Source organism: Talpa europaea, assembly GCF_964194135.1.
Source record: "Talpa europaea genome assembly, chromosome: 13".
In the NCBI taxonomy this organism is placed as follows: Eukaryota; Metazoa; Chordata; class Mammalia; order Eulipotyphla; family Talpidae; genus Talpa; species Talpa europaea.
This window is the reverse complement of record NC_140080.1, coordinates 86,119,130-86,133,180: the sequence shown is the minus strand read 5'-3', so window position 1 is coordinate 86,133,180 and position 14,051 is coordinate 86,119,130.

The window sequence follows — 14,051 nt, the reverse complement described above, 5'->3', positions numbered from 1 at the left end:
AACAAGGGGCTGACATCAAAGATCTACAAAGAGCTCACACAACTCAACAAAAAGAAAACAAATAACCCAATGAAACAATGCACAGAAGAGCAAAAAAAAAAGTCTTTGACAAACGCATTAAAAGGCAGTCTGCCCAAAAGTTGTGTTTGTTTTTTCCCTTTTTCTGTAATATAGTATGCTTTTTTTTTTTTTTTCAACGTAAATGTTATCCACTATTTATTTATTTATTTATTTATTTATTTTTTTTATAAATTTTATTGTTATATTCCCCATACAATTGCAGCCCCCCATTCTGACCCCAATCCCTCCCCTCCCGCCCCCGCCCCCCTAAAAGTGTCTCTGGTTCATAGTTTTTTGTTGATTTTGATTTTCACTTTCTTATAGTTATTCATTTTCCTGGTCCCTTATTTAAGTTTTCTAGATTCCTGCTATGAGTGAGACCATCCGGTATTTTTCTTTTTCTTTTTGGCTTATTTCGCTGAGCATGATCCCTTCCAGCGCCATCCATGTTGCAGCAAATTGCATGTGTTTATCTTTTTTGAATGCTGAGTAATATTCCATGGTATATATGTACCACATCTTCTTGATCCAGTCATCTATTTTTGGGCATTTGGGTTGTTTCCAAAGCTTAGCTATTGTAAACAGTGCTGCTATAAACATAGGGGTGCAGGTGTTCTTTGGAATTGATGTTTCTGTGTCCTTTGGGTAAATACCTAGGAGTGGAATTGCTGGGTCATATGGAAGCTCTATGTTTAGTAGGTCCAGAAATCTCCACACAGCTTTCCACAGTGGTTGGACCAGTTTGCACTCCCACCAACAGTGCAGAAGAGTTCCTTTTTCTCCACACCCTCGCCAACATTTGTTGTTGCTAGTTTTTTTAATATGTGCCATTCTCACTGGTGTAAGATGGTATCTCATGGTAGTTTTGATTTGCATTTCCCTGATGACAAGTGATGTTGAACATTTTTTCATATGCCTGTTGGCCATTTGCATTTCCTCTTCAGAGAAGTTTCTTTTAAGCTCTTCTGCCCATTTTTTGACTGGATTATTTTCTTTGTTGTTGTTGAGACTCATCAGCTCTTTGCAGATTTTTGTGATCAGTCCTTTATCATTAGTGTTGGGTGCAAAAATGTTCTCCCAGTTGGTGGGGTTTCTCTTTGTTTTTGTTATTGTCTCTTTTGCTGTGCAAATACTAGTTCCCTAAAATTTTACTAATCTTTTCATTTTTTTTTTTTTTTTTTTTTTAAAAGTAGGTCTTGCTTTAGGCAGCTTCCTAGGTACCCAAAGTGGTTTTGGTAATAAAATAATCCCAAATGTTCAGTGGCCCACAGCCATAAAGCTGTATTTCTAGTGGATATCACAAGTCAGTTGCAGGCTGGTGACAGATCTACAGTTCACCTCTACATACCTGCATTTCCAAGCCAGGGCTGAAGAACAGCCCCTGTCAGACCTGGTGCTTGCATGGCAGAGAGTGAGTGAAGAAAGCCAGAGTTTGCAAAACGTGTGCGTGGATGTGGCAATGTGCCCATTCATAACCGATGGACTTAAAAGAAACCACATGGCCACACCTGATGCCACAGGGTGAAGAAATGTAGTCATCACAGGGGGAGGGGCGCACGGCCACACAGTCCCGGACGGAGCAGTGGAAAAGTAAAAACCTGAGAGAAAGAAATCTACCGCACTTCTAGATTTCTACAGCTTTACTTTGGGGACCCACTCTCCAGTTTCTTGGTGTGAAAGGCAGTTGAAGAAGTGGCTTCTTGCTTCCAACCTAACACTATTAGCAGCTTGAACGGTTGCTATCCCCCGGTTTCTGGTCCCTGCACTGAGCTCTGACTGATTCCCAGGGTCAAACACCGCGATCAACTTGTCTCCATCCTGTTCCCTTTCATTTTCCTTGGATCCCCGAGGGATGTAAAGCAGTGCAGGAAAACAGGCGAGCTGAGCCCAAAGGACTAGAAGAACAGCCCAACTCACTGACTCCTCTCTCGGGAGTAACCAGCCAGCCCTAGGAAAGGGTCAGGCTGGGAGGAAGGGCGGCGGGAGGCGTGGTGCCTGCTGAGAGCTGACACTTCTCTCTGACCACAACATGTGTAGCTAGAACTGATCTCCCCTCTGTCAACCCTCAGCACAGGGGGCACATATGCATGTCTAGTGTGTGTGCGGGGTTGGAGGGGAGGGCGCTGGCAAGTTCAGGCCTGAAGATGAGTGTGAATCCCAGTATTCAGGATAAGTCACAGGAGAAGTAAAAGGGAAATGGTATTTTTATTTCATGTATGTATGTATGTATGTATGTATGTATGTATGTATGTATGTATGTATATTTTTTACATCATTGTTCATTTTTATTTTTTTTAAAGATTTATTTATTCATTTATACAAGCACTGGGTACAATCAGAAGTGCAGGAGAGTGAGAGAATTCACCAGTGCCAGAGCAGGGAGCAGAGCAGGCAGACAGACCAATGACACTGCTGAGGGGAGCAGCGGGCGGCAGGAGAGGTCTGCGTGCCATGTGGGACCCTCACCGGTGGCCGGGGATTGAACCGGCGCTGCAGAGGCTGCGGGCAGCTTTGCAGCCCAGTGCTCAACCGCTGCTCCACCAGGGGAGGCCCCATTGTTCATTTTTAAACAATGTTCACCCAGTTCTCTGTGCTCCTCTCTCCCTCCCTCCAATCCCTCTCCCTCCCCCACCCCTGCAGGATGTCTCTGGTCTATCATTGTCTTTTTGTTTTCGTTTTGTTTTGTTGTTTTGTATTGTTACAATTTTTTCCCCTGATGTCTTATCTAGTTTCCTGTATTCCTCCTGTAAGTGAAACCATCTGACATTTTTCTTTTTCCTTCTGACTTATTTCATTGAACTTAATTCTTTCTAGCTCCATTCATGTGCTGCGAATAGCATTAGTTTATCTGTTTTGATCGCTGAATAGTATCTCATTATGCACAGTATTTTTAAAAAGGGGGCATGGTGTCCATCTGTCTAAGGTGACAGCTTTAAGTGAACGGGCCTGTGTTAGGTGTAGGTGGAACTTTTACACCCCGTGCACAGGTGTCACATAGATCCATTTGGTCTGCAGCTCAAACCAGACTACAGTTAAATTCGATTTCCATCACCTCTTGAAGACACTTAGTAGCCCTGTTCACCTTTTTTGTGCAACACACCATGGGACATGGAGCTTTCTGAATCGCAAATTGTATTGCCAACATTTTATTGCTAATGTTTTGCTATGTGTTTGTAAATACATGAAATAATTCAACGTGAAAAAAAATGTATTCACACACATACACATAGAGACACAGAGACAGAAAAAAAAGAGAGAGAAGAGAGATTATTATAAACAGAGTATCAGACATGATACTGCTCCTTCTTTTACATCAGTGTATTAGTATATTTATCTCTATTCCTTCAGGGGGAATGTGAAATATGGCATTATTAGTATCAGTTTAAATCAAATGTTTTATTTTTATGTTAATTGCTATTTACCTAACAGTCAACTTTTAAATGTAACTATTACATTGGTAAAATCATAGTGATGCAGGACTTTTTTGTCAATTCTTTCTCACCCTGAAATTATCAGGGTTTGTATATTCAAATGCATCTAGTGTTTGAAAACATTCTTTTACTGTTCTTTGTATCTTTCCTTGCCAACTTCTGATTGAGTGTTTTGCTTGACTTGAATCTGCTTAAAGGATATTTGCCTTTATCCTTTTCTTATTCTTATTGCATCTTTCAGCTTAAGTGTAAAATCTTCTGGTTTTGCCATTTTTATCTCATAGGACATCACTATTTCTCTTTAATCTTTCGTATTCATCTGATCTAGCTTTCCACTGTGCGTGGATTTCCCATTTGGCTTTAAGCTGCTTATAGAATTCTTATTTTGGCTAATTAGATTTAATTCTGAAAGCTGAGAAAGGACTAAATATATCACTTTGTGTCCCTCCACCCCCCAAATAAAGTTCTGTCTCAAATGTAGGCGTCTGGAGCCTAAACAAGTGCAGGTCCAGACATCTGTGTCATAATACATGTGGTATCATCTTTTGGGATACAATACAAGTTCCTATACCCCAACCCCTCTTCCTGCCAAATTTCTCCCACTTACTGTCTGCTGTATGCTCTTGGAATATCTATCCATGGGAGGTAAGCTTTGCATTCCACAATTACAGGTGGGATGCACAGACACATGGAGGAGGGAAAATGATTTAAACTTATTTAAATTTAAATATTCCTAGATGTGAAAGAATATCTTTCTTTCTTCAAAGCAGCTTCAATAGGAGATAAATCCTAAGTGCCAAAAAGGTAAGAAGATGAAGCTGCTCTGTTTCACAGTTTGTCCAGACATACCTACGTAGCAAGATCCAGGCTCATCTTGAGACATGGCCCACGTGAGGAAAGGCCCTGGGAGGTAACCAGGTGCTTCTGGGGAAACAAGTCAACTGACAGCCCTTTTGCTCTTGTCCTTTTACTTGAACTCAGCTAAGCATCATACTCTAATGTTCGGAGCAACATAGAATAGAACAAACAAATTATTTTCTACTTCCAGTGTGACCGTAATTTTTGCTCTAAGTATATGGGTGTGAACAATATGTGGAATAATTGACATTATTTTGAATGTGCAATTAACTTATCCTATCCACATATGCCTGTAGGCATAATAACTCCTTAGCAAAAGTGAGACAGCACTTTAACTGTTATTGGTAAAGGTAGAGTTACAGAATCTATCAAAACTAAGCAACAAATGACAACTAAAATATCAAAACAAAACAATTAAAGCCATCTTCTTTATGGTAGATTATTAGAAAAACCACAACAAACCTTGAAAAACATTAAAATTTAGGTATTTTTCAATCTATTAAAAATACTCAGTTTTTATTTAAAAATGCTAAAATCACTTCATTTCTGTTCCAAAATGTTCCAAAGCAGACACACATTGGCCAACCTAACCAAGTGGTAAATATTCCAAAATATTACAGTAAAACCATCATTCTATTAATTACCCAAAAGACCCAAGAGAATAAATTTGAAGAAAATAAAAGATAGCACAGAATTAAAAATTCTTAGTTTAGCAGACAGGTTTCCAAGAGATTCTGTTTACAGAAACACTGTTCCCACTTCTATATCTGGTCAATTCTTCTATCTCAGGCCTATTACTTTCATATACTTGAACCTGCTCCATCATCAATTACTCTGTGTATGTGTGGTGTGTGTATGTGTGTGTGTTCCTTTCTTCCATGCAGGTTTCTTAACCTTTATCTACTATCATGCTCTACTATATCAATGTCCAAAAGTCAAAGAACAAAATGCTGCTCTTACAAAGTGCAAGAGTAATACTAAATTATTTTCTAAATTGCTTGAATTGATTCACAGTCCTACCAATGCTAAGTAAAAGACTCTGGATTTACATCTTTCTAATACTTGACATCAACATCTTGCCTGCCAATCCCTCAAGAAACCCCAACCAAACCACTTAGCGTATTAGCTAAACCTAAATATCTGACTCATTGAAACTGCAAGGATAATAAATGCTAGTTTCATTTTAAGCTAGTAAGTTGTGGATTCATTTATTATACAGAAGTTTACAACTAATAAGCCAGACAACTCTTCATTATCATCCACTGGTCAAAGACTTTCAAATGCACAACCAGAGTCCAGACCTCTCCCATGAGCTCAAAACTTTTGCACATAGTTATCTCTTCTACCTCTTTTCTTAAATATCTCAAAGGTATTGTAAAACCCAACACGTGCAAGCTTGCTGTCTCTTCTGATTCAAATATGAACATCCTTCAGTATTCCCTCTCTTAGTAAATGGCACGATGAGATAAATGCATAAGCTACAAATGTGGATGGCTGTGATACATTTTGTCCCATATTCAACCCATCAATAAATAAAGTCAAATTAGCTGCTATAAAGCTCTCAATTAGAACATTTCTCACCAGCACAACTTTGAAGTTACTACTTCTTCATCTCTGGCACATCTTGCTTATGAAAAGTCGGCTGTCAGAGCAACATTCTTTAGAAGTAAGCTATCTTTCCCTTTGATAACTTTTAAGACATTTTTTCTGCATCCTTGATTCCAAATGTAGATTTGTTTTTATTCATCCTTCCCAAGACTTGGTGTCATTTTTACAGTCTTAAAACCTACATGGCTTTTCAGCACGCAAAAACTATCAATCATTGTGTCCTTGGATATTGCCTTTTGACTATTCTGCTCCCTCTGTATTAGTCAAGGTCCATTAAGGAGATAAAACCCACTCAGTAACTTTAACAGGCAGAAGTTAATCTAAAGAACTGTTAATCAGGCAGAAGATAAAAAAGAAAGGCCTTGAGAAATAGACAAATTTCTAAAAGAATATAATTTACCAGTGAAACCAGGAAGAAAAAGAAGAATTGAATAAACCAGTCACATCATGGAAATTGAAATAATAATAAAAAACCTTCCCCCAATAAAAGTTTAGGTCCAGCTGGTTTACAGACAAATTTTAGCAAATCTTTTAAGAAGAACTTATGCCCATCTTGCTCAAATTATTTCTAAACGAGAGGAAATGCTCTTTAATGCATTTTACGGTACTAATATTTCCCTAATACCAAAACTAAAGATAGCACAAGAATCGAAAACTACGGACCAATATCCCTGATGGATATTGATGCAAAATCATCAACAACAGCAAACCAGCAAATCAAATTCAACAATATATTACAAAGATTGTACATCATGATCAAGTGGGATTTATTCCATGGAGGCAAGGATGGTTTAATAAACATAAATCAACCAAACTGATGCATTAATCAGTGGAAGATAAAGATCATACGATGATATTAATAAATGAAGAGAAAATGTTTCACAAGATTTAGCACCCATTTATCATAAAAATTCTTAACAAGATGAAGAAGTGGAAGTATAAGTAGGAGGTAGAAGTAACTTACTTTAACTTTTAAAAGGCTATAAAGGCTATATATCACAAACCAGTCAATATAATATTTACCAGTGGAAAAAATGAAAATTTTCCCGTTGAGGTCAGGAACAAGGTAAGACTGCACACTGTCTCCACTTCTATTAAGTTAATGTTAGTGGTGTTAGCCAGAAAAATCAGACAAAAAGAAATAAAATGAATTCAGATTGAAAAAGAAGTGAAACTATCATTATTTGTAGACAATATGATACCATATATAGAAAATCCTAAAAACCTACACAATCCTAAAAACCTAAACAATTCAACAAAATCCTAAAAACCACACAATTCAACAAAACACACAAATAACCCAATTAATAAATGGGCATCAGATTTGAAAAGACAGTTCACTGAGGCTATCCAGAAAACCAATAAATACACAGAAAAATATTCAACATTTCCAGTAAGAAAATGCATATTAAAAATGACAATGAGATTCATCTCACATTCATGAGAATGGCACATATTTAAAAGATGCCCAATAATAAGTATTGGCGAGGATGCAAAGGAAGGGGAACATTATGCATTGTTGGTGGAATGCAAACTAGGGCTGCCACTTTGGAAAGCAATGTGGACTTTATCTTAGAAACTGAAAATGGAAATACTGTATGACCCAGCAAGCCCACTTTTGGTCTCTTTCCAAAGAACATAAAACCATCAGCTCTGATAAAGTGTATGCTCTACAATGTTTACGGCAGCATTATTTACAATAGCTAAGGTATGGAAATAACCTAAGTGCCTACCGACAGAGAATTAGATCAAGATGATGTGGTATATCCACACATTGGAATATTATTCCGTCAAAAGGAAAGATTAAGTGTTGCCATTTACAGCAAAATAGAACAAATTTGAGGGAGTTATGTGGAGTAAAATCAGTCATAATGACAAAAGCAAATACTGGATGTTGACAAAGAGGACAATACAACAAAACAAAAACTTACCAGAACTAGCAGACAGTAATAAAAGAAGTAAGGTTTCTAAGGTGTAGGGAGAGGAAAGAGGAAGAAAGGGTCAAAGAGACATAATGAATGGTGGTGGGAAAAAGAAATCAATAAATGGATAAGCAAATATTTTTTTTAAAAAAGAAGAGCACTGAGAGAAAAATACAAATAACTTAAAATGAAATAAAAAGGGGGTACAAGGTATGGAGGCAGTAACTGCAGGAAGCTGTGACAACTGTTGGGATTAAGGGAACACCAGGATGAGACTGGGATTATCATCAGATAAAAGTTTAGAGGTGGGAGCCTGCAGAGCTAAAATTTACCTATGAGGAAGGTGTACTATCCAGCAGGTACTTCTGTTCCTGAAAGCGTGCCATGAGCCCAGGAAAAGCTGCAAACTAAAATAACTGCCACTACTGAAATGAACTACCGCTACCAGGACAGGCGCTAAATACTGCATCCTACCACACTCGTCTGCTCTCAGAACCCAGTGGCCAAGGCTTCTACTCCCAATGATGGTTTTGGCTTTGACAAACGTCAATTTCCCTCTTGCGGGGGCTCCCTGGTGGTGCAGGGGTTAAAGACACAGCACAATCAAGCTACTGCCAGCCACTACAACATGAGTTCGATCCCTGGCCAACGAGCCAACCCACGTGGCAAAGCAGACCTCTCCTGTCTAGCCCGTTGCTCCCCTTAGCAATGTATTTCAGTAGATCTGCCTGTTCTGCGCCCTACTCTGACTTTGGTGAATCCTCTTACCCCCCAAACCTCTGGCCTAAACCCCAGCTCTTGTGTGCATACCTAAGTAAAAATCAAAATCTCTTTTAAAAAAAAAAAAAATTTCCCTCTTGCTCCAGCTGAGCTAATATTCTAAGCATGCTAGTGTGTTTGGAGCAAAGAGGAATGATTTCCTCGCCTGCTTTGTCATTTGTCAAGTCTAGTTCTTGTCATCACCCTGCCCTTGCCCTAATCCAAAGTGTAATCATCTCTCTCTCTCTTCCCTGGACTATTCGCACTGTCTTCTTACTTGTTTGCCTCCATTCTTTCTAGCGTATCTACCATCTTTTCTACACCCTGCAGCTAATGTTTCCTAAGTGCCCATCTAAGAACATTCCCTCCTAAGTCCCTTCCCATTGCTCTTAAAAACAGAAATCTTTCCTATGCCTCACAAAGCCTTGCATGTCCTGGCCCTGCTTACCGCTGTGGCACTGCCCTGCATCTTGCTCCCAGTCTCTCTGCATTCTCTGACCACTCTGGCATTCTGGTCTCATACAAAAGCGTCTTTCAGTGTGCTGATACCCCTGCCTGGACACTCCTTTCCCCAATCTATGGTCAGTTAACCATCACTCACTTTGTAGACCACAAATCCAATGTCAATTCCTCCAGGAAGCCTTCCCTGCTCCCTCAGCCTAGTGCAGCTCTAGATTAACTATATATGCTTTCATAGCTTTATATAATTTATCATGGATTATTTGATAATGTCTCTTCTGCTGGGCTATAAATCCCCAAAGAGAAGAGATGGAATCATTCTAAGCTCCTGGCAAGAGCGTCTGCAATCACTAGGCATTTAATAGGTATTTATAGAATGAATATGTGAGCCAATACTGAATGGTGATTGAATTCAACAAGTTTTTAAGTCAGCCTATGACACCCCTTTCTCCATACTCTCGACACACTTATGGAATTCACCCAGCATCCTTCTTTTCTGCCATATATATATATATATATATATATATATATATATATATATATACATTCTCAGAATATTAGTGATGAATATCAAGGTCCCCTATATTCTTTTTTTTAATTTCCTGTATCTAGCACAGTCCCATTGTGATACAATGCAACCAACAAATTCTTCTTATTCATGATAAAGATAAGAACTTAGTGCCATTAGAGTTTACACAATAAAATTCTGCTTATTCAATTATTCCAACTAGTATACAACTTTTAAAGCCTGTTCTCCTCAAGCTATTAAATGTTAAAATTATCTAGCACAGTTATGCAATGCAAAGTTTTCCATGAATGTTAGTCCATTATTCAAACTCTTACATTTTTAATTACTGACATAGTAATAAAAAAAAGAAACTTTAAAATGTTTTACTTTGGCTGAAAACACAAATATCTTCAAATGAAGTTCAAAATGGTTTAAATTACCCAGATGTGGTGAACATGCACTGACATCTTAGAAAGGCCCTAAAGAATTCCCCAAGAATGATACATGAGCCAAGGACATGACATTCATCTTGGAGGTTCTTCCTCCCCCTGAACAAGTTTGATAAAATGCCTTTTCTTCCACTTTGACCTTAGGCACTTAGAAATCATTTGTTTAACAAAAGCCCTGTGGTCCAAGATTATGGGAACCAGGATAGTGACTTCTGTCTCATATTTCTATTGTACGTGGTTTATGACTTTAGTTTAAGGGAGTGCTCTTACTAAAGAGTTTTTAGATTGATTTCACTCCCATGCCTTTGTCGGTCTCCTCTGTACATCTATGCAAGAACAGCTTGGTGCTTTCAAAGCTGGTTTTGAGCACAATACTGTACCTCCACGGCCCCAGCCACGTGTTATGGAACCCAGTTTCACAGCAGCTGCACACATATGGACATTCATCCAGGTTCCATGCTTCTTATCTGTGCCATTTTTAGGAATTGCACTGATTTTATTTTAGCACTCAAGCATGGTACTGTCTTATATCTTACATATTTTTTAAGAAAAAGGTGTTTAAATATTTTCTGGGGCCTCCCCGGTGGCGCAGCGGTTGAGCGCTGGGTTGCGAAGCTGCCCGCGGCCTCTGTTGCGCCGGTTCGATCCCCGGCTGCTCCCCGGCCACCGGAGGAGGATCCCACATGGTGCGCAGACCTCTCCTGCCACCCACCCGCTGCTCCCCTCAGCAGTGTACTTCAGTCCTTCTGCCTGCTCTGCTCCCCGCTCTGGCTCTGGTGAATTCTCTCACCCTCCCGCGCTTCTGACTGTACCCAGTGCATGTATAAACAAAACAAACAAACAAATATAATAAATAAATAAATAAACATGCCTCTAAAAAAAAAAAAGTTAATAAATAAATAAATATATAAATATTTTCTGGTATTAGATTTATAAATTTTTGCTCAAGGCCATCAGGCTTATTACAGTATGACTGAGGCTGCAAATCTCCCTGAATTTAGCTTAACTTTTGTCCATGCAGATATTCTAATTTGGTATGTCAAGGAGGCTAACAGCCAATGCTGTGCCAGAGAGCTATAAATATTGCCAGAAATTTTATGTCTTTCCTTCACATCATTGTGTGCACTAATAATGATCCCAGGCCCCATGTCAGCATAACAAATACATCAACAGGCCTTGTCAGGCATTTTCCAGACATTTGTGCACTGAAAATTTTTCAAAGTGAAATGAGCAAACATCACATGAAAATAATTTTCTATACCATCATTAAGTAAAATATAACTAATAAGGTATCTAATTTTATGCTACATATATTTATTATATAGGAACTTTATACATCTATAAAATGATTTACTAACATACATTTATGAAGAAACATTTGAGGTGCTGTTTTAGCCACGATTCTTTTAAAATCTGTTGAGTTGTATGCATATTTTTAATGGATTATCCCATGTTATCTTCCAGTCTGGCAATTACCCATACACATTATTTTTCCACAGATCTGGATGGTGATGTTCATTTGTCATTATCAAATACATACTTATTATGGTCATCAAACAAACAGATTTTTGCAGACATACAAAAAGGTTCTTTTGTAGAAATTGATCTAAATAAAGCTTATTTAAATTATGACTAATTCTGGTCCAAATAAATATTTTTCAGGTCAACTTAGGGTATCACCATTTTTTATTTCATATAAAACAAGTCTCCAAAGCACATTTTCCATAGCCATCAATACTTCATATTTAGCTAATGAACATATCTATTATTTTCATTGTTTCAAGATTTTTCAGAGGATAATGAAAAAGTAGAGTTCCAATAGACACTATATTTAAATGTCAACTCTACATTAGAGGAAAAGGGGTTAATAAAAAGGTTATTAAAAATTAAGATAATTAAAATAATGTTTAATAATAAGTTTCCATTATGTTTAAAAACTCCAGGTCTTTAAAAATTGTTCTGTTCAATTAGATTCATCCTGAAATGGAAAAGATGAAATAAGGAAAGCAAGGAATTAACTGGAAGATTCATTGTGTGATGTTAGTAGCCAATCAGGTACCAGAAAAGCAGTTTCTCACTCAAATTCCCTGGGAGTTAGGCCTCTCTTCCTATGTCATCCAGGTCTTAGCGTTCCCTCTGAATGCACTGGGTATGAAAGAAACTACTATATGATGTAGCCATGCCACTTCTGATGTATCCAAAGAAGTGAAAAATATATTAAAAACAGTATATTAAAAAGATACCTACACACCCATATTCATTAAACTATTATTCACAGTAGCCAAGATATGGGATGAACCTAAGTGTCCATCAATGCATAAGTGGATAAACATGTGAAACATATAGGAATATTACTCAGCCACGAGAAAGAAGAAATTCTGAAAAATATTACCACTTGAGATCACTCGGATGGACCTTGAAGAGATTATGGTAAACGAGATAGGCCAAAAGAAAAAGATAAATACTGTATGATATCACTTATAGTGGTATTTTAAAAAGCCAAACTCATAGATAGAGAATTGAATGATAGTTACCAGTGGCTGGGAGGCAGGGGTAACTAAGATGGTAAAGAGTACACATTGAGGGCCTCCCTGGTGGTGCAAGGGGTTCAGCACTGTACTATGAAGCAATCTGCAGCCTCTGCAGCACAAGTTCGATCCCCAGTTGGCCAGGAAGAGATCCACATAGCGAAGCAGACCTCACCTGCCTCGCCCACTGCTCCCCTCAGCAGTGTATTTCAGTAGATCTGCCTGTTCTGTTCCCCACTCTGTCTCTGGTGAATCCTCTCACCCTCCACACCTCTGGCCTGTACTCCAGCTCTTGTATGCACAAATAAATAAATCTTTAAAAAAAAAAAAGTACACATTTGAAACTAGCAGTTCTGGAGATCCAATGCACAGCAGAGTGATTATAGTCAACAAGACTGCATCGTCTACTCTCATTTGCTTAGAGCCCAGTTCTTAAATAATCTCATCACAAAAAAAAAAAAAAGAAATAATTGTGTGATGTTCTAATGGTCTTAGCTAACATATTTTGTTAATGGTACTACAATATATAAATGCAGGAAATCAGCAGATTGCACACCTCAGATTTACACAATGTTATATGTCAAGTATACCTCAATTTTTTTCAATGAAAGAAAACTTAGGGCATCTATGATCACCAAGTCCTGACACCAGGCAGCTAGCAGACTTCAAAGTCCTTCTGATCAAAACCCAGTGGCTTCTGTGCTATCCATGAAGACTTTCCTCACTCTCATGGACACCTGACCAGACTCTTCTTGTGTCAACATATAATAACCACAGAAACCACTGCTGAGACATCCCCTCTACTAAATCATAATGCCTGAGTGCCCCCAGAATATCAATACATTTCTCTCTAGCACTTCACACAGTATCTAGATTACCATCAATAGTTAATATGTTTGTTGACTAAATTCTTCTGGACATGTTCACAGGAAAAAAAAAAAACAAACACCACAGACTTTTGCACCAGCACACTCTGCAAACTACTGGGAAATAGAAGCCACAGAATGTAACAAGCTATTTACATTCATTCATTTTGAGCAAAAGTCTGTGACTACAAGGCAGCGCTACAAAACAGATTTTTTTTAAGATTCATTTATTTGTTTATACAACTACTGGGTACAGTCAGAAGTGCAGGAGGGTGAGAGAATTCACCAGAGCCAGAGCGGGGAGCAGAACAGGCAGACTAATGAAATACACTGCTGAGGGGAGCAGCAGGCGCGGCAGCAGAGGTCTGTTGCGCCATGTGGGACCCTTGCCGGTGGCCAGGGATCGAACCAGCACTGCAGAGGCTGTGGGCAGCTTCGCAGCCCAGCGCTCAACAGCTGCACCAACAGGGGAGGCCCCAAAACAGATTTTTTAACAGCAAGACTATTCACAGGTCTCTCCCTTCTGAGCTTTCCCATTGTAATTACATTGATTAGTCATCTCTGTCACCAAAGAAAGGGTCATATTTTTTGCCCAACTTGTTG